Genomic DNA, 26,648 nt, shown 5'->3' with positions numbered 1-26,648 from the left:
ATATCTGGAAGGACAGTTTACCTGGTCATATGCAGGTAAACTGACCCTCTAAAAGAAGATATGATTGTCTCTTGTTATAGTCTTCAGCTATCCCTTTGCTGTATGACATTTTATTTCCTGTTATAATTTTTGCATTGAGAATAAAACTGAACAGAATGTTAATTATTTGCTGATGAGACCAATTAGCATTTTATAGTACTTTACAAATGTCAGGAAATGAAGGGGATTTCTCAGGAAGAGGACTTTGTGTTCAACTGGCAGAGTCTAATCCAAACAAATGTGTCCCTTTAATGAAGAGGTTTCTTAGTAACACAGCAAATTCCCTGAATATATTGTCTGTGCATCTTCACAGAACTGATATTTATGCCCCCATGAGTGTTACTCTTTACATGAAATACTTGTTTTACATCTTTTCAGGAGTGAGAAAATCTGTAATTCCCTTTCAGTTTACATACCCAATCTGTCATGTTGAACTACTGCTAGAAATAATATTAGAAAATGAAGAAACAAAGACAAAAAATTGTTTTTCAATTTAGAAAACTAATCATCTCACAGAAGGCCTCTGTTCCAAGTTGTGTTTCACAAATATTGAAGGTTTCTATGAGAAAGGCATGAGGAGAAAATTTACTTTCAGGGGACATGGGTGTTTTAGTTTAATTTAATTTTGGAGTAGAACAAAGGCCCTTTCTGCCCATTCTCCCACCTCCTCATTCAAACCTTTCTTGGCAAGCTCAGCCCGTAGGTTTTGACTTTGCATGATAACACAACCACTGCTGGACAGGGCAGTTACCAATCAGCCAAAGAAATAAGTTAATGAGAAATCAGGCAGAATTGGGGGAGCTGGTTCTTTCACACTTCATCAATTATGGTTCCTAGAAAACAGTGGGACTTAACAATATTTGACAAAGGTATCCTGCCCTGGCCCACGTGACATCAGTTGTAATGCATTTTAAAGGACCAGATGAACCAATCGATTTTGCAGTGTTGTCACAAAATAGTGACCCTTATAAGAAAGATGCCCCAAAAGGTCACAATTTAAGCTCCATAGCTTCCTTTTTCAAGGAAAGTTCAGGCTTTTCAGGTATCAGCCTTTATAAGGAGGTTAGTGACAACCTTCCAGCTGCATGCAGCTTATGCTAGATTTGGCATTTTTGATTTTTTAAAGATTCAGCATAAGTATCTGCATTATACTGTTGCCAGGTCTTTGTCTATGGCATGTATATAACTTTTAAATTACCTTCAGAACTGATGACACCCTCCCTATTACTTTTCCCACCATGAATCCCTGAAATAGAGCTCGGATTGTTAAACAGAGCTTGGTACATGTGGGTGTTTCACAGTAGTATCATTTTCATACAGCTCAGAACAGATTTAGATTTCTCCTTGTCTGAATTACACCAATGTAACTGAAGATGGAATAGAGGGCTGGCAGAGTTTTCTGGGGAATTTTACTCCAGGTGCTTGCAGTGTGACCCTTAAAGTCAAAAAGTGAATTGCCAATTGGGTGTTTGACAAGCGCCGTTTATCACTTGTGCATGATGGCACATGAGACATTACTTAAGAAAAAAGAATTGTAAATATGAATGACCTGTGGGACTTGGTCAATGTGCACAAGCTGTAGATTTCTTGCTGCAGAAGGAAATTAATCAAAACCAATAATTTGGACATGATCTTTTGTATCTTGACAGATTATATATTCACATTCTTGAGACAGGTTGGTGGATTTTTTTTGGTAGATTGGGAAGAAGCAAACAGGGCTGCTGGTTTTATTTCTGCTTTTACTATTATGATAATTTTTGTAGGGTTACTATCTCTGATATTATTGCTAAGTCTAATGATGCTTGGATTCACCAGCCCTTTCTCAGTGTCTAATGAACAGAATGTATGACATCCTGCATGAATACTATGACTAAACCTGTAAATTTTTGATTCAAAACCTTATTGGTTTTCTTTTCCCCCTCACTAGTGATGAGAAAAAGATTATATATATTCTGCTGTCTGTGGCAGAATATATATGTATACATTCAGTTATATATATAAATTCTTTATTTTGTAATTCTGAAATCTAAATCTAGTAGTTTGTAGTAGATAGTAGTTTGTTCCCACACACAAAGAGGATGCTTGACGAATTGTATCAAGCAGCAAGAAAGAGCAGATGCATTGATTTTTAATGATTTAATGTGGAACATCCTAAAACCTTGACTTAGTAGTAAGATATGGTCTATATGTAGTAATGCTGTTTATGAGTCACAAGAGCTTGTAAAAGTGTAATAATTAGAATTCCATAGGAAAAAGACAGTTACATGTGTTCATTCTGATTCTGTGGGAACTCCACGTATTTTACAGAAATGGCTATTTTGGAGCACTTTCCTCCTACACCCCAGCCCCCACTGCCTTTCATGGCTCTTGCAAGGTTTGGTTAGCAAAGATTGGCTCTGGCCATGTCCCCCCAGCCAGCCCAGCATGGGCAGCACTGCCCTGGGCATGGAGGTTTGGAGCTCCCACGTCTGTTCTGGTGCTTGTGATCAACAACTGGAAGGCAAACGTGGACTCTGTTAACCAAAGGACAGACCAGATGTTTTAAATAATCCCTGAAATGCTAAAGTTTATTCTTATGATGTATACAGATTCAGGACATTAAATATGTTGATAATCTCATTCCAAAAAATCCCTTTGCTCATCTCTAGGGATTTGACCAGTGTGTCAGATGCCAAGTTTGGAAGACATATATCTTGCCTTTTTTTTGTACAGCTGCAAATAAGACATGTTGTATTACAGTCTCCAAAATTAAGTCTGAATAAGGTCTCTCAGTCTTAGCCCTACTTTTCTTTTCTGCCTGCAATATGTGGCTGTAATAACTCATGGGGTTTATTCAGTCAGCATTTTAAATACTGTGTCTGTCCCCTTCCATCATTCATAATATGAGATGATGAAAAGCACTGCAACTAATTTTATGCAACACAATGAAATTAAAAGCTTTTGGTATTACTGTACTGCAGGTATAAATCTAACTAAATGTGGTGTTGGAAAGAGATGGACTATATAGGTAAGTGTTGGAATAATTTAAGGTTATTTGGCATTTTCTATGGATGTCTCTTCTCGTTTCTTCACAAATACCATAAGTAATTGTGTGGTTAATAAAGTCTTAAAGTGTCTGAGCTTGCAGTTTTCTACTGCCTTTATTCATTTGCTAAGAAAAAGTAAAGCTAATGGAAAACAATCCATTTCAGTGAAACTGTAGATTTGCTTACCCATCATAGCAAAATATTAATATGTGTAATATTTTAGTGTCACATTAATTTATGTTAGGAACAGTATTTCAACTTATGCACTGATAAATTTCAAGGAGCTGGACAAATGATTAGATTTATATTCTTAATATTTCACTTTTATCCATCAAATTCAACATATCTTTTGTAATTATCAAAAATGTCACTTGAGGTCTGAAGGTCTGCTTTGTGCTTCTATAGAAACATTTACATAGGTTGGGACACATAAGTAGCTTTTCCCACCTCCCTTAAGCATTATCATTTGTGTTCTCCATTATTTACTTCTCCCAAATACATACCTTTCCCCTTAACAGCCTTGTTATTTCTACTGTTCATCATAAGAGAAATTATGTTCTCTCTGGTATTTCTTATTGCACTTCAAATGAATCTTCACTCATTTTTATAGAACCGGACTTACTCCCCTGAGTCTGTTTTTGCATGCATCTTTTGTTCAGCTTTGCTAGATGAAGTTTTTCTGCCACCAAGCTCCATGTGGAAGGCATGAAGAAGACTTATTCATGAACAGGCTAAGGGCCTTTTCATGCTTAGTGGTTTGCAACAGAGGAAAATTTTGAATTTCTTTTCTTGTCTCACTACATTGCTGCTTTTATCTTGGAACTGCAGTTGCTTAAAACTGTGTGTTCCTGATCTACTCAAGTTGCCCTGAACTCCATTGCTCTCACTTTGTATTTACAACTATTTTCCCTCCCCTTAACCAGCATTTAGCGTTATCATCAGCTAAACTGGCATCGTGTTTCTTCAAGGTTGTTTAGCATTAAAAGAAAATCTTTTCCTCAATTAGCTGTGTGATTTTCCCTTCACAGCCTGCCCCCCTTCTTCCCCTGCCTTGCCTGCTCTTATTAAAAGCAACCCTGAGAAATGGAGCATCAGCTCATCTCCCCGCCCCTGCTTTAGTGTGTTTTCTGCCTTTATGGGGAACTCAGGCACTGAGGAGCTCACAGGGCAGCATCAAGGGTCCTGTGAAGGTGTAATGTGTGTGCTCTGCACCCAGCAGCAGCCCAGGAACCCTTGCAGCAGCCCCAAAACCCCAAAACCCCAGCCTGTGCCAGCCAGAAAATACTCTCTGTCTTCTCTACCCATTCCTATACAGAGCTCCCTAAACCCAGCTCCCTAAACTATTCAGCTGAGAATAAAGTTCTGTTTCTTTTACATGTCCAAGATGATCTTTTTATCGCTGTTTTGAATGTTAAAAGCTTTGGAATCCATGTGGATAGCTCTGGCTGAGCCTGGGCTCCAGTGCAGGGTGCAGTCTTTGCTCCACACTTGTTCACATGCAGGATTTTGTTATGCTGCTGCCAGTATTGCAGGAGTTGATTCTGAAGCTCTATGTGCAGCAAGCAGACTTTTTTAACACTTGTTTATCTTCCAGCATCTTCCTTTTCCCCCTCCATTGCTCTAACCCATTCAATTTCACCCAACATTTCCCCCTTTCTTCTTGCTGGCAAGTAATTCATGTAGTTATGCATCTTTGCAATGATGAAACTTTCTAGCAATCTCTTCTCTGCAACAGAAAACTTTAAAAACTTCCCTGATATAAATGCTCAGTCAAGTGCACAGTTATCTCTCCTGAGCTGTGCTAACAGAAAACATTTTTCTGGGCAGAGAGTGCAGAGAATTTTCTTTTTAGTTTACTGGTTATTTCAGGACACAATGTATGCAAAACATAAGAAATCTCATTTTACTGAGATAATGCATTTTAATTACAATTTTCATTTTAAGTTAGTGGTCTGAAAAGTGCCATATTTCAAAATACATAACCATAGACTGAGTACTACAGGAAAATCAGAGTAAAGCAGCTTGACAGAAAGTTTTAGAAAATTTTTTATCTCACTCTTCACCTTTATTTTCTGTTTCTGATTTTATGACACGTATTTCTTACAGACATTATTTAGTTAAGAAAGAAAACTTGGGAAATGTTAGCAGTTATCTTTCTTCTAAGTATTTTGAGAGGTTGGTTGTCCATTCTGCTTCTGAAAAGACTCTAGAGAGCATCACATTTCTTAGTCAGCCCTGGTACTCTGAACTAAGCAGTCTTTAGTATCTCATCACCATCAGATCAAGAACTTTATAGGAAAATACTAGGATAACTGAAATGCATTATTTTTCTGTATTAATGAGCTCTCTTAGCTGTGAAGTTTTCTTTTATATTCCTTATTATACTTATTTTCGGAAAAGGAGCACCCTAGTTTTCACACTAGTGCTGGTATCTCACTTCTAAACTGACATGTGCAAGGTGAATTTTGGTGGATCTCAGAAGAGAAACCAGCAACTAGTTTGAGGGAAAAAGCCACATCTGGTATTTTCTGAAAATCAGAGTGTAAAACAAGCCTAATATGTCAGATCAGGCAGTTGAGGATTATGTAAAACACTGTTCAAGCTAATGTAATTTCACTGTTAGCTGTGTTTCTTATGATTAAGTTTTTCATATCACAAGCCATTGTAAGACTGCCAGTAGTATATGTTGTCTGGAGTAGATGAAAAAATTTATTCCTAAAGCATTGTTAGGACTGGGGAAAGCTACTGGCAGTGCATTATTTCCTTGTGCTTTTTCAGGAAAGAGACAGGATTCATGATTAAGGAGAAAGACAACAGGAGTGTCTCATACTTATTTGGGACCTTCTGGGAAGCAAAAAGTGAATCCAGAGCAGTGCTCAGCCTGTTGGCTCCTCTATGGGGAAGCTGAACTTTGAGTACATAAAGTGACTTGTGTTGAAAATTGTGATATAGTAGGTACAGTGTTATCTTTTACCTTCATAGTCATGAGTTTACCTCTGAGTGCCAGTGATGTTATTTTAGGGCCCTGGCCCAGCCAAAAGCAAGAATGACTTTATCAGCACATCAGCACTGCAGGAACTGCCTGACTGCCAATGCTTCTGATGCTGAGTCTGATGTTGAATAACAACATTGTTCAGTAAGAGCTGTTTCCTTGAGGCTTAGTTACAGAAGTGTTTGGAACATGGTGGTTTCACTATTAGCATTTTTGGAGTGAATACTCTTCATTGTATCTTATGCAATTTATCACTAGAGTTGACTTTTCCTTCTGCAATTCACTGTAGAATGAGCCAGAAGGAGAATTAAGCATGTAAAGTTTAAAACAAATATATGTAAAAATACTTATCTGCATAAATCCTGCCATCCCATTCATCATTGATATGTTCTGAATACAGCAGGACAAAGTATGACCCCTTTTATCTTTAAATATATTTCAGGAATCGGCTTGGAGACAATTTACAGCATTTTTATTTTATTTAACATGCTACTTTATTTCCTATATCTGGATAATGGGGTGCCTCTTCTCTCTGTTGAGAAACTTCTCTGTTCAGGGTAGAAAGATCCTTGTCCAAGGCTTAACAAATAGAAGATTCTTAATTGACCTTAATAATTGTGCCAATGCATCCAAGACAGCAGAACTACCAAAAGCTCTGTCTCTTCATGCATCAAGATGAAACAATAAAAGTTAAATATTTGATGGTATAAAGCCATGAATTCAGACTTTTGTAGTCAAAAGTTTGAGGACTTAAGCTTGTCATAAAGACAAGTTAGTGTGATGTTTGCTGCTTACACATCTTTTTCTAGGTCCCAAGTGCCCCCAGATTCCGTCACTCCAAATGGAGTCACCTGTACATCAGTGTTCACATTTTCTGGACTGTTTTCACAGGTTTCTCTGTGATTATATGTAGGCACACAGTTTGTGGTGATTGGGATGGGGCTGTGTGAGCCTGATCCCCAATGAGCTACAGGTGTGAGCAGCAGGTGAGCAGCACTGACAGCAATGAGCCATGGAGTGCCCAGGGGCACTGACCAACCACCAAAGGGAGCAGAGGGCACACAGGTGCAGGGCATCAACAGGAGGGGATAAAAGGCTGGGCTAAAGAAGAAGGGCAGTTACTTGCAGCCTTCTGAAGTGATAGGATGTTATTCTGTATGAGTTGAAGCTTTCTGAAATTGTGTGGTGGTACTCTCTGTATTGTGACCATCTCAACTGTGACATTTGCTGAAGCAATTATAGAAAAGATCCAAGTTCCTGCAATGGCCTTTGTTTCTCTGGTAGGCTGAGTGTGTATCCCTGGGACTGGAAAGGGTCTGAAGTGTGTCCTCTGCAAGGTAAGAACCTCACCAACACATTATGTATTTTTTACCTTGTGAATTAGATTTTGATGGAGTATGTATGAAATTTATATTTCAATAATTATGTAGGTTTTTTCCAGGAGGTGAATAATGAGGACATGTGGGGACTTTGTGGTTTAACATGGATAACAAAATACTAAAACAACCCCAACTTGTCAGTCAATGGAATTCATGCATAAAGCCTGGGCTCACAGTTTGATATTTCAATTTATCCCATGGATTGCTTTAACATTCATGCATGATATATGCTGAAGTGTTTTTGGGTGGTCCTAGGCTGTTTCATGTGAAGATGATGAGAATAAAGTGTAACTACAGCAAACCACTGATACTGCTCTTAACATGCCAGGCTAGTTAGTGAGGCTGTAGTTGAAATTTAAAACACCAAGGAATTACCCAGAAGTCCTTGGTCAGTGGACAGAGACCAGTTTCAAGCCTAAGCTTAATTTTTTTTTTTTTTTCTAATGTGCCTGGAGTGTCTTGAACTTAGAGCAGGATCAGAATTCCTTGTTTATAGTCTAATTCATGTTAGTTTCAGCAATGTTTTCTTTTCCCTGATCAGACCTTGAAACTAACTGACTAATTCAACACGATAAGGCTCATTTCACTCCTAGGTGAATGAAGTCTATGGGACCAGGAAGGATACCTTTTTAAACAAAAGGATATTATTGAAATCTGAGAGGTAAACTCAAGAACTACACTGGCACTTTTTTTCCATAATAAATCTGGCTTTGCTTCAGAAGCAGTGGATATTTTTGAATGACTAAAGATTACACCTTGCTAAAAAAAAAATCTTGTTTAATAGTCAATGGATATGAATGGTTCTTATTTTAATGTGGTCTAAAGCATTGTACAAACAAAAATTCAGCAACTTGCCAGTGTGCTGTTCCTCACCTATACAATGCCTATGATCTTGTTTGTATATTTTTCTGTAGCATTCATTCAGCTGAGGAATATCCTGTCTTCATGTTTTATACAGAGCAAGTGGTGTCTGCTAGCTCCTGGTGAGCAGATTTCTGGTTTAGTCTAAAGGTTCTTTTTCAAAGAGCAAGCATTTCTTTGGCAAATTGAGACACAAGCAAAAGAGTGCTTGGAGGTAGAAGTTGGACTTTGGGTCTTCCCAAAGATTAGCTGGGGATCAAAAACACATAGAGCACCATAAAACCCAATCCATTATTTTTATTTTAGAAGATTATGGTGTTCTCTCACTGGATGGTGCATGAAGCCCTTGTGATTGACTTCTATAAAAAAGGACCTTCATTTAGTTTAGTGGAATTCAGCAAAATGGCATCAAAGACAACACTGAACAAGATGAACTAACTGCCATCAAAAAGTACTTGGGGAATTCAAATAACATTTTTCAACAAGGGATAATTAATTATGAAATAATTAGAAACTACACATGTAGTTGAATGTGTCTAAATATGACACAAAATGATTCTGAGAATGTTCACTGAAGTACTCAGTGATTTAAATTACTTGAATTTTATGCCAAGAGACATGTAAGAACTTTGAGACTGCTTCTCTAGATATGCAGGATTTTCAAGCAAACATTATTCTAACTTCCCAAAAAGAAACGTTTCACTTCTCTTACTGCTCACTGAATAAAAAATTTGTTCTTGTTTTTGAAAGCATTTATGTAAGAGTTTTGTAGGCATACAGGTAACATACATTGTACACAAGGACTGTCTTTATCTCAGACCTTGAAAAATGGTGTTTGCTGATTCTGGAGCAATTTATTTCATCCCAGGTTAGGTACATCTTTAAAGTTTAATTTTTCTCTTTCAAGTCAGCTTTGGAGCAACATGTAACTGCAGTTTTTTTAACTAAGCATCAGATTGAAAGGAGAAGGAACACAGATCTAAGAACATTAAACTAATGTTTGACACTTCCAATAGATGTGTGTAAAATCTAAAGAATGTACAGCAACAGACCACTATGATGCTAAAGTAGGAACATAAAAATATACAAGCCTATCTGAGTTGTGTTGATAACTGAGCTTGAGGAATGTGCATTATGTCCTGAGCTCTGACAGCTTTAACTAGACAGGAAAACACAAGCACCTTTTCTCTGATAACAGTTGGTGCATTGATAGTCTTTACCCACCTTATCTGAAGAATAATAAATGCTTCAGTTCCTCAGTTTGTCCTTATTGCATTTCTTGGTTGATTTTTTATTTCCTTTGCCTTTTCAGTGTCAGATTCCTCAGATAATCAGGAAAAAAAATCCCCAACCTTTCGACCTGGACTGAAGGGATGACTGAGAAAACTGGCAGCAAGACACTTCTAAGTGCTCTATGGATTAAGAATGGCCAGACATTTTCTAAGGCCCTGTGAAGTGGTGACTGTGTTAACACTGATGTCAAAGGGATGCAGAGCAGTCACCCCTGTCAAGGTAAGACCCTAAAGATGCCAAAGGAACTGCTGTGTACAAATCCCAGGGTATAAGTCCAGGCAGGTGAATGCTCTTCCCTCCAGCACACAGCCCAGGTGCTCCCCAGCCAGAACTCTCTATTTGTGCAGCTGCAAGCAGCAGGAGAGTTTATAGGCAACAAACTTTCTAGAAATCCCAAGATAACCTCAGAAACATAATGAACCAAATAAATGTGAGTAGTTGTCCTACATTTAGCACCTTCAAGTGGGCTGGACTGTTCAATTATTGATCAGGAGGAAAATATCACAAAAAATGTCAGACCAAAAGCCTTTGATTTCTCTGGGCTTAATGTGTGGAGGTTTTTAGGTCAAATTCCAAAGGATACTGTGACAATCATACTGTCTTCAAGAAAACCAAACACTTACTAATAATTTCACTATTTTACTGCATATAATTTAGAGGCTGGATATTCTCCACAGTATGCAATCCTAGTTTTTATTTATTTTTTAAAAAATTATCTTCAGCAAATAAAAATACTTTCATATGGTTTAAAGAATGTTACTTATTATTTAACACCATCCTTTGAATCAATTGCATAAAAGGCCACAACAAATAGTCATAAAACAAATACAGATATTAAACCACATCATGGGCTCTTCCTATGTTAGCCTAATTCAGTTTCTTTGTTTACAAAATAAACATCAATATAAATATTTAACACAGTAGCTGCAGTAAGGAAAAGGACAAACTGTTATTATAGTGAGAATGCTGAGCACTGTGGAAACTGTCTTTTAAATTACAACTTTCTCTTAGCTTGAGCTAGGGCCTTTTTTCATAAAGGAAAAAGTCATAGCACATTAATGGCAAATATCCATCAGGAAATAAGTCTAAAAGCAACTCAGGAAGTATATTGCTCTGAGAAAGATGGCTTTGCATTTGTGCCATGTTTATAATAAGCTCAATTCCAATATCTTGAAAATAACAGTAAATATTTAACACAAGGAATATTTCATAAGATTGCAATAAATGTTTAATACAATGTAACTTTGCAGTACTTCAAAAACTTATTGCTACAAATATTTATCTAGAAATTTAATTAAATACATGTATAATCCATGAAATAAACTAGCTCAGCTTTGATTCAGCAGGCTGCTCTGCAGAAATGCAGAGATATGTCCCCATGCAGCTGGTCTCTGTGCCAGAGCCTGACACTGTGTTTGAGCTCCCAGCCCTCACCCTGATTGCAGATTCATCAGTGTCAGGACTACTCCTCTTTTCTAACTATTCCTACACAAATTCACTGACTAAAAAATCAGTGTCTGGCTTGACCCATTGTTGTACAAAGCTGGGACTGTAACCTTTGCCTGCCATTCCTGGGAGTTAGATGATCCCTTCTCCTTGCACAGCCAGCCAAAATGGAACCATAATTGTATTAGCCTCAGGAGATGTCCTCCTTCTGGATTGCTTCCAGGATCCTGAGTATCCAGCCTTCCTTCCCAAGGCTTCACTACTTGTAAAAGAAAATACATATTCTTTCATGTGCTGGCACGGGGTAAATTTCATTTATTTCTTGTAGTGGAAAGAATAGAGGGTGCATTGTATCTGGGGAAGGGCAACTACAAATGCTGGTAGAGAGATTTGGGGAGGAGTTTCTAGCTGGAAATCACTCTGTGGCTTTGCCTGGAACATGTGGCAAGAGCCTGCACACTCTTGTGGTTCTCAAGTAATTTCTGACTGTCCTGTGCCCCTCCTCAGTCCATCCTTGCACCCAAACATCCCCTGAGCTCACCTGAGCTCCCCAACTGTGTCAGTTCCTAGAGTCATCAGTCAGCCTTACATTTACTCATTTTGTCTAAAATGCTACTGTCTTTAAAACCACAGGCAAGGGATTTCTATTGCACAGTTAGATTTTTTTGTGGCATGAAACACTTGAAAAACTTCTGGAATGATTTCTAGTAGTGCAGTGTTGCTCAGGTCTGGAATGACATGTTGGTAGGGCACCACTGCAGCTTTCATTAAAAGGAGTTATTTATTGGCCAGCTAAACCACTCTCTACCTGAGCATCAGGACAATAAGAAAACAATTCTGATAAATCTTGATTTAATGCTGCAGTGGAAATGTATTTCTGGCAATAACATGTTAACAGAGCAATGAACATTTCCTTCTTTTTGTAAGTCATGGTGCAGTAGTGTGTGATCTCTTTGACCTGTTTTGGAAGGATTTTCAGTGTAAAAAAATTGGCTCTCTGGGAGAGGGGAAGTGAGGAAAAATAATGCAGGGAAGAAATTATCTGCAGCTTGAGTCTATTTGCCACTTTCTCTTTTGGAATCCATAACTTCATTTCCTGATTCTGTTTTTGTGGAACTAGTTATAAAAACAAGTAAGGAAGCAAAATACTGGTGTTGTATGTGTTCATAACCAGTAACTAAACCCATTGTCTTTAAATCCTCTTCCTCTTATATTAGTTTTAGCAAAATTTTATTACTCCTTTTGCTCTTTTTAATGCTGAAAAGATACTATGATTGAACAGCTAAAAATATAGAATTTCATTTGACATGTTGTAGTGCTGTGAATCTCTAATTTTTTCTACTGAAGTGCTGCTAGTCAGAGTAGAAATAGGCCCTGAGATGAAATAGAATTGACTGATCTCAGAGGGATTTGGATAAAACTTCAGAACTGCACAGATAGAGAGTGAGCATGTCATGAGAAAAAGAATCAAGATATTTCAAGGAAGAGCATCTGCATGCTTAGTGAATATTTAGTAGTGGTGATCATTGCTTCCTTTTCCTTCAGCCAAACAGCTGAGCACATTGGGAAGGTGATGTGGCACCAGAGCCAACGTGGAGCTCTAGAATTTGACCTACTTCTATGTGGTCTGAAAACAAGCTTAGGTCAAAAATCAATGAGTAGATTTCAAATTTTAAGGCTTTACGTGACAAAATTACATTATGTTCATACTGAAATAAATTGAATTTGTAGAGCTGATTTTGGCAGGTCAACCTCAGATGTTAGGGACCTGCATAACCTGACCCAGCAATTCCTTGCATGAAGAGCCTCCTTCTGTTTCTCAGGCTCCTGCCTCCTTCCCATCCTTTATAATCTGTCCTGGAAGACACTTGCCTCTCACAATTCCTTCAAACCAATGAGTATTTGCAAGCAGACCATCCTGAAAGTACCATCCCCTATAATTGCTTTTCAATCTGCACCCTTTCCTTAGTAGCCTATTTGAGCAATCATCAGCAAATAGATGCTACACGTAAAGGCATTTCTGAAGCCATGTTTTGATGGTGCTGAATGGGGAGCCCTTAAAAAACCCACCTCTGTGTTGCTATGTGATATGCTTAGAAAAAATCAAGTCTTGAGTCAGACAGAGAGACACTGTATGCATAGAAAAGATTTGTATCACAGCTTGGTAAACCTGAATGCATCTGGGGTTGAAGAACTTTATAAAAACGACTACTGCTGTAGTGTGGGCCATTAGTTATTCCATGCTGGGCTCTGTATTCTTTGTGTGGAATACTTTGATAGAAACATTCCTTTCTTTTGAACTGTGCACTGTTTGTCATAACAGCATGGGATATTGTGAAAGTTAAAAATGACACTGTCAGATGAATCATTTTAAAAAGATTTCTTATTGCTCAAAAGGATAACCTTTGAAAATGCAAAGATGAAGGCAAGTAAACAGCTTTTTAGAGGACAAAACTGGTTTAGATTTTTTCAGCTTACTTGGTGTTCTGTTGTTGTTTATGTCTTGTAGTTTAGTGTTTCTGCTCCTCAGCTGACTTTGTCCTGCAGCCTGGCTCAGTTATTGCAGTGGGATGTCTCAATACATTTACCTGCATATCCACTTCCCTGGTGCTCTTTGCAGAGTGGATCCATGTATTCTCTCTGTTTCTTGTGAGTTAGACTGGCATTTTCCAAACACAGTGCATGGTGAAAAGGCAGGAAGGCAAATCATCATTATACATGAAGTATCAAACCTATGCTAATTACAGTTTGAAGGGAACATTGAGAGACAAGTGTGTAAGGAAAATATTTCCTCTAAACAATAATGTAGTTGCCCATTCCACCTGTGAGGAGTAGGGAATTTGGCTTTACTTCCTTGTGCTTCTGTTCAGGTAGGTGGCAATCTCAGCCCTAACAAACACAGGGGCAGCATTTACAAAACAGGAATATTTCCATCCAGATTACTTTCTGGAGAAGCTGCCTTTATCTGAGCAATGTTCAGAAACCTGGGGACAGAGTCCTGTGTGGTACATTCATGGTACAAGCTTGAACAAAATCTGTGTGGAGTGTTGCAAAGAGGGGATAAATGAGAACAATTGCTTGTGAACCTCACCTCAAGGTTAACAGCCATTTTCCAAATGTTGTAGGAAGACAATCAGGTCTTCTTACAAAGAGCAAAGGTGCAACTGGTTAGAGGCAGGCAGTGTTTACTGCTCCTGTCTCTGCTGTTTACAGACCCACTTGGACATGTGCAATGCTGAGCCTGTGATTCACACGTGAGAATTCAGCCTCACATTCTTTCCCTCTCCATTCCTGAGATGTGGCTCACTCATTTGGGAGCACTGGGAGGAGAGTCCTGGAACCTTCCATCCATAGCCCCAGGGCTCTGTGAGGGTCCCTGTGACTGCCCTGCCCCTGGGGCTGTGCCACATTTGCTGGCAGGACCCCAGGGAGGCAGAGCAGACCCCACCAGCTGCTGGGACTGGGATTTGTCCCCCCGGGGGACCTCACATCCTGGAGCTGTGCCTGACAGTGGGACAGGTCATTGTGCTGACACAGCCACCAGCAAAGGAGCTGCTTAAAGGACCTGCAGAAGAGGTGACAGCTGTAGATAAGCACACAGACATGCTTCATGTCAACAGGAACTGCTCGTGGCCAAGCACTGCTGAAAAGGTTGGGATGCTGCAGTGAGATGGCTGAATGGGTGCCAGGGCTCTGGAAAATCAGGGCTCCATTGTGAGGGCTGAGCACTTGTGCAGAGGCAGCCTCGGGTGCAGATGGCCTGGCCCCCTCTCCACAGGCACAGATCACAGTTCCAAGGGCAGCAAGAGGGGGACTGGGGGCTCTGGGGAGAGGAGGCAGACAGGAGCTGGCAAAGGACAGGCTGTCAGGTGCAGCAGCTGTCCCAACAGGCACATTTGCCATGTCAGGATGCTGCTCTCTCTCTCATCCAAGCACTAAACTCTAATTATATTTGCTATGTGTTGATTATCATGGTCAATCTTGTATTTTTGTTTGAGAGTTGTGTATTTTTGTTGTTTGAAACTGTGCCAGCTGCTGGCTGAAGAGATGAATTAAAAACACAGAATTAACTACAGCCACCTGAGAATATTAGAAATTCCCAAAGAGGGACCTCAACTGTAATCTTGACTCTCTTATTCACTAAGAAAAAAGCTATCTGATCCCAAAATTCCCTAAGCTAAAGGAGACTTAGTCTTCCCCTCCTTTTTTTTCTTTTGAGACAATTTATTGATTGCCTCAGCCTTTTCTACACCCTGTATTAATCCTTAGAGAAATGCTGTAGTATTTCAAATACTATCAAAGCAAATTTGAGAACCTTTTGGGAAAATACCCCAAAAATAGTTAAGCTTATGACACGGTAAAAATTAGAGTTATTGTCACTCAAGTAACCCTGACTCTGAACCTAACTGGGAAATGGAAACAAAATTTGGGTCAGCCTCAGCTTCCTGCTCCCTCAAGAGCAAATCACTCCAGCAGGTTGTGAGGACATAGAAGAGAGCTCAGTATCTTGTCCCAAAGGTTTGCAAATATAGAGGCAGATGAGCTGTTGGAATGAAGCCATTGCACCCTGTGGGTGTCATTTTGTGGAAAGTTAAAAACCAGAGTGTGGGAAACAAGTTTCAATGGTGAAGGCAACAAATGCTAATAATGACTGCTGTAGAAAGACAAGCAATGCATTCCTTGCCACAGAACTTACCAGAGCCAGGAGAAGGGCTGGCTGAAAGAACTGGAGTGGTTTAGCAGCACTGAGCTACCTGAGCCACAGCTGCTGTGGGGCTCACACCTCTGCTGCTTCCAGCTCTGGCACACAGGGAGAACAAACCCTGAACACACACCTGAGCCTTGGCACCACTGAGCCGGCACAGGCTGAGGTTTTGCTTAAATCATCTGTATTCCAAATGATTACACAGAATATTTTGGTAATAATTTAGCGTACAAAAATTTGAGTTCAGAAAGGACACTAAGAGGATTGAAGGGGTGGAACTTGGAAGAGAAGATTGGCACAAACTAAGTTGAAGTTCTTTATTAGACTTAAATCTTAGCTCTGATCTTTCCAGTATTCAACTAGGCAAAAGGAAGATTATTTGAAGATTTAAAGAATGATAAATGTCCAGGAATCTCAGGGTTTTATTCTATGAATGAATATGTTAAACTTCCACAAGATCATGCTGATGGCCTGATGCCACCCAAACATTCTCATTGCTGTAATGGACACACTCCATGGCAGGAGGGGATTTCAGAGGGAAAGGCTTTGGGGAGAAGGTCCCAATCCCAGGGTGACTTGGAAAAAACACAAATTCCATATCAGAGCTCAGCACATGGAGTCATACCACTGCAGGCTGCTCTGCTGAAATGTTCATTTATAGGGTGTCCTAAGGAAATGGGCCCCTGTATTTTAGACAGTGGCACCTCCATAAGAGGAGATCCTGGTCTCTGGAGCTTGCAGAAGATTATGGGAAGGGATCAGAAAAAAAATTATTAATTTTGCCAGGCTGTATGTGCTTTTTTTGATCAGTGAGCTGTGCTGAATGGTAATCTACATAGCTGAAGTAGGGTTGATAACATTTTGTTATATCTGATTAAAAGCATTGAAAAGCCTAAAATAATAGTTTTGCCAAAAATGACCTACTGACCTTTCTAGTTGGTTCTCCTATCTAGTTGGTTATCCTAGGCATTAAAACTGGACCATCTGTCATTTTTTTTCAGGTAATATTTTGCCTAGCTTTCACATGGAAGTCTCTTCTAATATAAAAAGATGCTTTTCTAAAACTTGATGTAAACAATATGCTTCTGCTAAGCTAACATTGACTCTTCAAACCCCAAACACAATGTCAGATTTTATAGCTGATAGGTGAGATTACCTTGTACCAAAACTAAAATAACTACAGTTTGACATAGTTTTTGCAAGACAGGACCCTTAATGTGATAAGCTGTGTGGTTCAAGAGTCACACACATTTCATTGCCTGAAAACTGCTCTAACCTTACCTTTTGCTACCCTTCAGCAGCAGTTAATCATCAGAGCAGGATCATTAGAGCAGGATCATTGCTCTGTGTGAGCAGAATGGAGGCATTGTTCCTGATTGCAGCTCTAATGACTCCAAGGGTGCAATCTCATAATTAGCTATGTCTTTAAATGTTGTTTACTTGACTTCACCTCCCAGAATTCAAGGAAGTGCAGTTATTGTGGGGAAGTTTTTGCATCTGCTGATGGCTTGCTTTAAAATTCTGCCCAACCTGTCTCCATCTTGTGTCCTTGTGACTTGAGCATAACAAAACTTTGGAAAAATTTGGATTCCCTTCTGAACCAGCATCTGATGGTTATCACCCAGGCACAACCTTCATTTTCAGCAAGTGACCTGGGCTGAACAAACACAGAGTGCTTACATATTTTACAAACCCACAGTTTATACAGAGATTATTTTATGTTTAGACATCACTCTCGAGCAACTGGGACAAAGCCAGCTGCAGACCTGTATAAACAACAGATTTTGCACATGAGGTAGTTCTAAAGGATCTGTTACAGTATGAAGTAAAGTGAAAATCTAGCAGTGGAAATCTAGCTCCACCCAACAGATTTTTTTTTTTTTTTGCCAAAAAAAGCAATAGGGTGGCATTTAGACCAAGAAAATATTGAAAGCAAATGAGATATGTGCACTGCTCTGAATGAGGAGATGCTAGTGCTTTAAATGACTGCCAGATGTCAAATAACAAAAAACCCCTCCTTCCAAAAGAATTCCTAAAGAATAGTTGACTAATAATTCTCTTTAGAAAACTGAGAGCCCAGATCTCTGTCAGAGATGTATTTGAGCTGTAACATTTGATATGGGATGGGAGAGAAGATGCAAATATGGATGTAATAGAGTTTACCCTATAATCAAAGGAGGAGGAAGAAAAGTCTTTGCATTTTTGGATACTGGACCCCCATAAAACAAGAATTAAGAACAAATGCCAAGAACAACTTTCCTTTCTTCTACCAAAGAAGCAGCAGTAAATTATGGCATTGTTAAAGACTGATGGTCAGTCTGAGGGCATACATTTCCCTGTAATAAATTCTCATATTGCAGGAGGAACCATGGCTGATCAAAATGTGATGCACTTCTACACACACATGCAGATACCTGCATCCCTGTGAATGACAGTGAGTGGAAATTCTATCTGTTTAGGAGGTTTTAATTTCTATATTTTAATTATCTTTTTATCATATACAGAAATTAAACCCAGTTTAGTGCACGTCTCCTATATAATCAAAACCTACCATGTTTATGAATTGAGATTTTTTAAAATCATGTCCTTAAACTTGCTGTACCACCACAGGTTCAGCTAAAGAATATCATGCTGCACTATTTGTTAGTGTAGGTGGAAGGAATCCATGCAGCAGTGGAAAGAAGGCATTCTGACTCTATAACTTTTTACATTTCAAAAGGCTTTGGGGAGGTATAATCACAAGAGACTGGAGAAAAAGAGAAGTGAGGAAGTTAAAGTTCAGTAATTCATCAAAAGACTGTGTGAGGCAAAAAATATGAGTAGTAAGGATAAAAGGTGAACTTTTATAATGGAAATCACAAAGTTTTGTGCTAGGACTAGACCCGATCTGGAAAAAGAAGATAGGCAGAAAAATGACAAAATCTGTTACTTTTGTGAAAGACAAGGAGAAAATTTTGGAGAGACCTGGAGAAGGCTGGTGTGATGATAATGTCAAATCCCATTTTTTCTTCTGCTGGGGTGAGTTTACATGCAAAAGAAGCTAATGTGCTAAATCTACTGAATGGTTCTACAATAAGTTTAATAATTTTTGCTATTAAGCTATGGTTGCTGCTGGAGGAAAGAATAAGAGGTTTTATTAAATGTCTTAAGACTGCTTATAAAATTAAGGATCATTATCAGCCTGCATCAGGCTTAGATTAAAGTATGCTGTATGCATTCTTTAGTATTGTATGCTTGTATTAGAAATTCTAGTTAATTATGCAAATGTATAGGACATATGAGGATAGGTTATATGTGTTAATTGGCAAGTACCTATGTGAAATTTATGCCCACCCTTGAACATGAGAAATTATTGAGATAGATTTTTTTTCAGTGATAAGTTCCAGTTTTCTTAACTCTGATGGTTTAATTATCTGCTGAGTTTGAAGAGAAAATCAGATTTGTTTCTTTTCTTGCTCATTGTAAGGGCTTGGTGGCCCTTCAGCCACTTTTGCAGAGTTGTGTCCTGCAATGATTTATGGATGCTACTTCTGGACTCCTCAGAAACATATCTGGTTCTGTGATGATTTCTCCTTAAATTCCCCAAAATTATTTCACAAACAAATCTTCCAGTTGAGCACCAAAAGCAGAGATAGCACTGCTTTTGAACTGAACCTGTCCCCACTGAAAACCCCTCTCATCTCTAAGATTGGAGGCTTTGCTGGGGAACTTTAAAATAGCAAGCTGAGGAATGCTTGAAAATAGCTGCTAACATATCTCCCAGCACACAGGCTTAAAGATGTTACTCAGATTAATTTACTGCTGGAGTATGATGCTTTATGCTCTGTACAAGCAGCAATTTGTGGGCAACTTACAGGACTGTGATTCTTGTGTGAGAAAGTGGGAGTAAAGAGGAGCTGAAACCCTTTCAGCCCTGCATAAAAGGCTGGGGAAATGTGGCCCTTTAAGATTACATTGTTTGTACACTGACTGACACACAAACGTGCTACAAACACTAAAAACCTGTTTGTTTTTAGTGCTGTTCTGCTCCAAGAAGTCTGTAAATGAAACTGAACATAAAATGTCTGGGAATGGTAGTGATGCATGTAGGAGGAGTCCTATATGTGAGGAGTCCTACATTGTGGTGTGCTGTGAGAAAAGTTATTTTGGCTGAAAAGAGCTACAACCTGGAGAATGAGATATGTGTAAAATTGAGATTACTGTGATTTTTATACTTGACAATTGCATTGCACTGACCTGGTGAGGCAAGTGAGGCTGGAGACTGTGGAGGATAACTGTATGGTGCCACAAATTATACTCTTAATTTTACCTTTTTTCAACATCTGGTTTCCATTCCTCCTTCTCCTGCACTTCTATTGTATGATTTTGGGGACTTTTTTCATACTCTTAGCACTGTACACAGAAGACACAGTAATGCACTCTACCAGCACAGTAATCAAGCAGAAACAATATTTTCAGTTTGGTTACTCCCAGCCTTTTAATACTTCCTATAATATTTTGTTTCCATTTCATGCCAATAAAATGTAGTTCTGGGTTTGGAGTCCTCAGAGGGGAGTTGAAGGTGTGTAGAGGCAAAGCCAGGAGAAGCCTGAGGAGCAGCCTGGGGGATGCTGGGCAGGGGCTGTGCTCAGAGGCGGCTCCAGCCTGTGCTCATCGAGGATGCAAGGCTCAACAGCCACGGGGAGCTCATCTGCAGCCCTGGGTTTTGTGACAAGGAGGGGGAAGTAGCTGATTCCACTGACTTATCTTCTTATTTTAGTGCAACTCACCACTGGTTTTAGTGGTGCTTTTTGCTTGGACTAATCTGTAAGGTGCCCACAAGACATGACTCAGTTTGGAGCAGCATTTCAGCAATGTGGGTCAAATGTAACATACCCAAAGATCAGCCAGGAAATGTTTTAGCAGCTGCATTTAATTTGCAGTGTTAGTCACAAAGGTGTCTATCAGTGTTTTAGCCCAGAGTGGGGTAGAACTGACAGTTGTGGGGTACTCCTACCTTCCAGAATCCTTCTCTTTTATTTTTGTTTTTCTCCAGATTCAAATCTCTTTCAAATTGCTAAGAGGCAATCATATTTCCTGCAGAACACAGTCTTCAAGCAAATTATTTTTTCATTAATCCAGATTCTATTTTGTTCTCTTTCTCATAGAAAACCATTCAACAATAGCATGTCAGCACTAAGTCACCTTCAGGAAGGTCAATGGGAAAAAAATAAACCAACTATGTGATTTGAAAAGATGTCTCTGAATACACATGCATACTCTTTTTGTTGGCATAATCACCCACTCCCTGAAGAGTTTTGCTATGCCCAGGAGTTCAGAAGGCAAATATGCAAAATAAACTCAATTATTGTATTAGCAACTCTCCATGTTAATTCACAACATCATTTCCTGCTAAACCTTTAATATTTTACAGACACTTTTGACCATGTCATTAGAGCACAAGACTGCATTTTAAGAGTTCTGGTTTGATTCTTATTTTTGTCAGAGGTTTCTTATGGGGATGGGGAAAATCTTTTAGTCCCTCAGTGCCTAAGATCATAAAGTGTTCATAACAAGGCTTTTATTTCCATTCCCTGTCTTTATTGTCTATTTATACTGTAAGGTCTTACTTGAAGACATCATTTTTACAACTGGGTGTTGGTATTTTTCCGGTCTCAATAAAAATACATGTATGTAGAGATTTATATTAGAGCATCTATTTATCCATTAGAATAGAAACACTATTGTTTCTATATTATGCATAACAAGTAAAGAAAAATCCATAGATATTTTTGTGTGATGCTTACTTTCTCAATAACTAATATGGGTAATTCCAAATTTTCAAGTGGCACAACCTTGATTACATCTTTGCATTATTGAAATACTGATAGTAAGGTGTTTTTACACACATACCAGTAGAAGCAATCTGTAATGTGCAGAGGGACATTTAAACTCACACAAATCAATTTGTGCTTATGGTTCCATGTCCCTAGTAGTTTTAAATTAACTTCTTAATGTATATTTGCCTCCTGTCAGTATATGGATTCAACTGGAAAGCTATTTTTAATAATTACAGTTCATTTCCCAGGAATCAGATGTTAGTGTACATGAAAGATCATTCCTGACTGGCTTTCAGCTGCCTTGAGAGTTTCAGTTATTACAAGTTAATTGAACGAGAAAAGTTGAGGATAAAAGTTGGCTTATCAGATTGAATTCTGTTAGAGAGGCTGATTGTTGTGTAAGGAAAGGCAACAATAGGTGGGACTGTACTATCATCACCTGCTTATTTTTAGGGACAGGATCAAAGAGGCAAAGAGGATGTTTGGTTCCTCATGGATGCCTGAAGTCAAAGCTGGGTCTCCAGTCCTTTAGTAACTAATTGCACATTGGATTTGCTACCTGAGCAGTGCTGGTACAGCCCCAGGCAGACTCATGTTGTACATTTTAACAGAAAAGCTCTATTCCTTTTCCTCTTAAAAAAACCCCTTGGTGGGGCTATTTTGGGTACTTGTCTGGGGTTAAGCTGGAGGGACTCATGAGAAGCTGTCAGGTTTCCTCTACCTTGGTGTTCAGTGCTGCTTCATGAGCCCAGAAATATTGTGAGATAGGCACAGGATCAGCCAGCAAAGCACATTTCTAACCTGCCACTAAGGAAGTCTCCCTTCCTAGTCCCAATTAAATGAGACAAAAGGAAAAAAATCAAAATAATTATTTAATTTCAGAATTGTTTTTGTTATGCTTCTTTGACATTTTCTTTTTATTAGCATGATAGAAATAGGAGGGCAGACGCAAAATCTTGAACTGCTATTCCATAAATGCAGATGACATTTCTTCAAAAAAACTCTTTGAGGAAAAAATGTTTCTCTCAAAAGTTTTCTATTAAATACATATTTCTATGTGTGGATTTTCATTTTAGGGTAGGGAAGGCAACAACTGTTTTCCAATATTCAAATTCTGTTGACACTATTTTTTTGCTCGACTGAATTTTAAGGCTGATGGGGTCATCCATGCTGCCCAGGGGATTTGGCTACTCAGAGCCCATTAGAAAAATCTCAATCTTCATCCCAGTATTGACTGGAGAAAGCATTATATTAAATTCTATTATAGGTTGTTATCTAACATGCTCAGTGTTGAGTGACAAGAAGAAAATGATAATGTGCTCACCTAGGGACTGTAAGACAAATGTTTCATGTTTTCTGTGGGCTTCTGTTAGATAACATTATGGTCATGTTAAACAGGCACATCCTGCTTTTTATACTGGAAAAAGAATTTGAGTTATTGGCACAGGCAGATTCTTAAAAGGCAGATCATAGTTTTTCAGCTTGATTTTTGAGATGAGTGTGTTTTCTTGACACATTTCTGGAATTGCAATATTTCACAGAGCTCACATTTAACATTACATCAAGTAAATATTCTCTGTGTGAGTTACAAAATGGAAATCACTAATATTACTGTAGATTATGCAAATTGCAAAAAGGCCTATCCCTGTTTTTCAAATGGCACCCTGTTCTTCACCTGACACCACAAATTTGTTTGAAAGGTACAGAAATGTGATTTCAAAAGAAATCTGTCCCTTTCATACAGATATTTCTGAATACATCTGTTGTTGTTCTATTATTTCTAGAGTCCCATAATGATATTATCAGACTTCTGAAGGCCATACCTCTTTGGTGTATTCTCATGGCTGCTGTTCTCTCTCAGGCCAGGCTCCTCCAAGGCTCTCCCTGACTGGCTAACCCACCCCCTTTTATCCCAGTCATCTTCACTGGTCACAGCTGCAGCCCAATTGAGGACATGGCAGCTGCAGCCCATCAAGGGCAACCGGGACCTCTGGGGCAAAGCCTCTATACAGATATTCACATACATTTCCTCTACTATATGCATCCATTACTTGGCACAACGAGGTTCCATTTAAACCTTCAAATTAAGCCCTGGTGGTAACCAGGCTGGTGGCACTTGGGCAGGACAGAGCCTGTCCCCTAAAATCTGCTCCATGGCCACCTGCGTCTGGTCCATGAGCACAGCCCCTGTGCTGGACTGCAAGGTGCCCTCAGCCTGGGGCAGACTTTCCTCTGCTTAACATTCCCTACCTTCAACATCTGAGGCAGGCCAGGGATGGAAATGCTGGTTTTATTCTTGTTTTCATAGCTGACCTTTTCTGGGTATCTTTAAGAACAGCATATTTCCTGTAATTTCTTTGGGTGTGACATATTATTGCTTGCTTCTCTCAAAGAGGTTCAGGAGGTTTCTTCTGAAATTGAGAGCAAAATTGTAGTAGGTCTTGTAACAGGAAAACTGATTGCTCTGAAAAAGAATTGATATGAGGACACATCAAGGCAATCAGTAAGATCTCAAACTATGAAAAATAAGGCAATATTCTACTAAAACCTGTGAATCTGAGCAGACTTGGAATGATTTGCCTCTTTTTCCATTTGTCTTGGATGCTAAAAGAGAATAGAAATGTAGTATGAAAAGCTTCACGAGTGATCAAGCCTTCTGAACTGTCAGATTTCTGTAATAAAATGTACCTCAAGATGAAGTTTTTCAGTACAACTGTCATTTTCAAATACCAATACATTCTCTGTGATTGTTTCACAGACCTGTATTTCATCTCTTGTAAATACAGATCCTTCCCCTCGACTCACAAAGGTGACTCCAGCGAAAACATTTTAAGTGTGCTTCCACCTCCTCCCCTTAATTATATGATTCAAACTGAAAATAAAGAGGGCTTTCAAAGGCCTATTTTTTAATAAACAGTCTCAAAGGAACAAAGCACCATGAGCTTACTCATAAGGTACAGTAGCTTCATGGCTGAGAGCAGAAGAGCACAAAGGTTCACATTCCCTTGTTGCTTCAGTAGCTCTTTTCAAGATGTTTCCCATTTGACCTTTGCCACATAGATGAGGTCTGTCCAGAATCTTTGAAAAAAGTAAAGGAAAGCTCATGCAGAGATGTCTTAATATGGGCTTTGCACAAGGCTCTTTTCATGAGTACCTAAAAGCAGTGGACTATAGCAAATAAGTTGTGGACAGGAGCACTCAAGCCCACATGGCCTGGAGGGACACATTTTGGAGTGACCTTTTACCATCCTTTGACAGGAATCTGCATAGATGAAGTCAATTGTCTGAAAGCTCTGGCAAATAAAGGATGGTGAATGTCCCAGTTGTCACATTCCTCTGCAGAAATGATGCAAATCAACTGCTCTGAGTTTTTATCTCAGATTTTTCTGAGATTCTAAAGGCTATTTTAGGGAAGCAGAGGGGTTGCTAATCTTTAACAGTTCCAATAAATCCAAGCAAAATTATTTCATACTGAAAATCAGTAAGAAAAACTGAATTTGGCTACTAAATTGTGCTGATATCTTTAGTAGTTTTTCCTCTGCTGTATGATTCTTATTGAAACTGTCTTTCTCTAAAAGAAAGTATATGGAAATAAGGAGTCTCACAGACAAATTTTAGAGCTGAATTCCTCTTTGATGAAAATGTAATATTAGTAAATTTGAATGGTATCTGAACTGAAAATGGGTTCAGAACAAGAATTTTCTGCTTGTTTCTTAAATATTTTCTTGCCCTTCACTTTTAAATTATATTAAAATCTTGCCCATTCTAAAAAGTTTTTCAAATGCTGGTATTTTTGGACAAAGTAAACTGTGAAAAGCTTTCAGTTCCTGCCTACAGAGTAATTGTATCTTGACTATGTGATCAAATTATCAAGTTTAGCTGAAAGGAAGGTAGGAAGCTGCTCAGCCTGACAAAATGTCAGCTTAGTTGGAATGCAGGATGTGGGAAAGCATTCAAATGGGCAAAGCTGATTAGGGTTAGCAAACTACAGGGTAAGGGAGACTATAGAAGGTAAGTTCTCTAATTAGCTGTTTGAGCCAGAGCTTCAAACTTTGGAGGTGGACTTGTGAACTGAACAAGAAAGGCTCTCAACAGGGGTTTTATTGTGGATTACAAGACTGGTGAGGAAACAAAGGAGGGAGAACAAGGAAGAATGACAATTTTGGGGTACCTCCATCCTTCTCTTGTCATATGTCATGCAGTCAGGTAATAGAAAATTTTGGACTGCAGTAACTGACTTTATTTAAAGTCTGTCCAAGAAAATAACCAGTCTGCAAAGAGCCAGAATAGCAATAGGAAAGTTTTAAAAGTAGTAACCAGATTCAGAGGAAAAGGGAATTAAATCCAGTAATAAGCACTGGTGAAGCTGCACCTTGAATACTTTGTTCAGTTTTTTGGAATTTTATTACAGGGGAAACATGGAGGGGCTGAAGTAGGTCCAGAGAAGGGAATGGAGCTGGGGAAGGCTCTGGAGCACAAGGGTGGCTGAGGGAGCTGGGGAGTTCAGCTCGGAGAAAAGGAAACTCAGGGGGAGCTAATCATTCTCTTAGCTAATCATTGGCATTAATATCTGAAAGAAGGGTGTAGCCAGGTGGGGTTGGTGTCTTCTCCCAGCTACCAAAACAGGACAAGAGGAAACATCCTCAAGTTGCACCAGAGGAAGTTTAGTTCGGATATTTAGAAACATTTCTTCACAGGAAGGGTTATCAAACATTGGAACAGGTCATCCAGGGAAATGGTGGAGTCACCATCTCTATCCATAGGTTCAAAACACCCATGGATATGGTGCTTAGGGTTATGATTTAGTGGTGGATTTGGTGTGTTGGGTCAATGGTTGGACTTCATGATCTTAGCAGTATCTTCCAAGCTAAATGATTCTGTGATCCTCCATGATTAGGTTTGCTTGTGGAAGATTTACAGGAAATGCTTTAGCACACTCATTCCACCTGATGGATTTGGCCAAAACAAAAGACAGCCTGAATTCTGAGTATTTGAACAATGCTGCAAACACATTGTTTTCCATGTACCAGTGTGTGTTTGAATAATTCACAGCCACCTTGTGAAAATTCCATAAGCAGGACCTCTATG

The 26,648-nt window shown here is 39.0% G+C and overlaps 1 long non-coding RNA gene across 1 annotated transcript in view; it reads left to right on the top strand.

Moving 5' to 3' along the window:
- Positions 1 to 9,660: 9,660 nt before the first annotated feature.
- Positions 9,661 to 26,648, top strand: part of LOC143694843 (uncharacterized) — a 64,621-nt gene continuing 47,633 nt past the window's right edge. Inside the window, exon 1 of the long non-coding RNA XR_013183568.1 lies at positions 9,661 to 9,809. This is a non-coding gene — a long non-coding RNA (uncharacterized LOC143694843). The remainder of the gene's footprint in view (positions 9,810 to 26,648) is intronic.

The sequence above is a fragment of the Agelaius phoeniceus genome, chromosome 10, assembly GCF_051311805.1.
Source record: "Agelaius phoeniceus isolate bAgePho1 chromosome 10, bAgePho1.hap1, whole genome shotgun sequence".
Lineage (NCBI taxonomy): Eukaryota > Metazoa > Chordata > Aves > Passeriformes > Icteridae > Agelaius > Agelaius phoeniceus.
The sequence above is the reverse complement of the archived record's forward strand: the minus strand, read 5'-3'. Positions and strand labels throughout refer to the sequence as shown.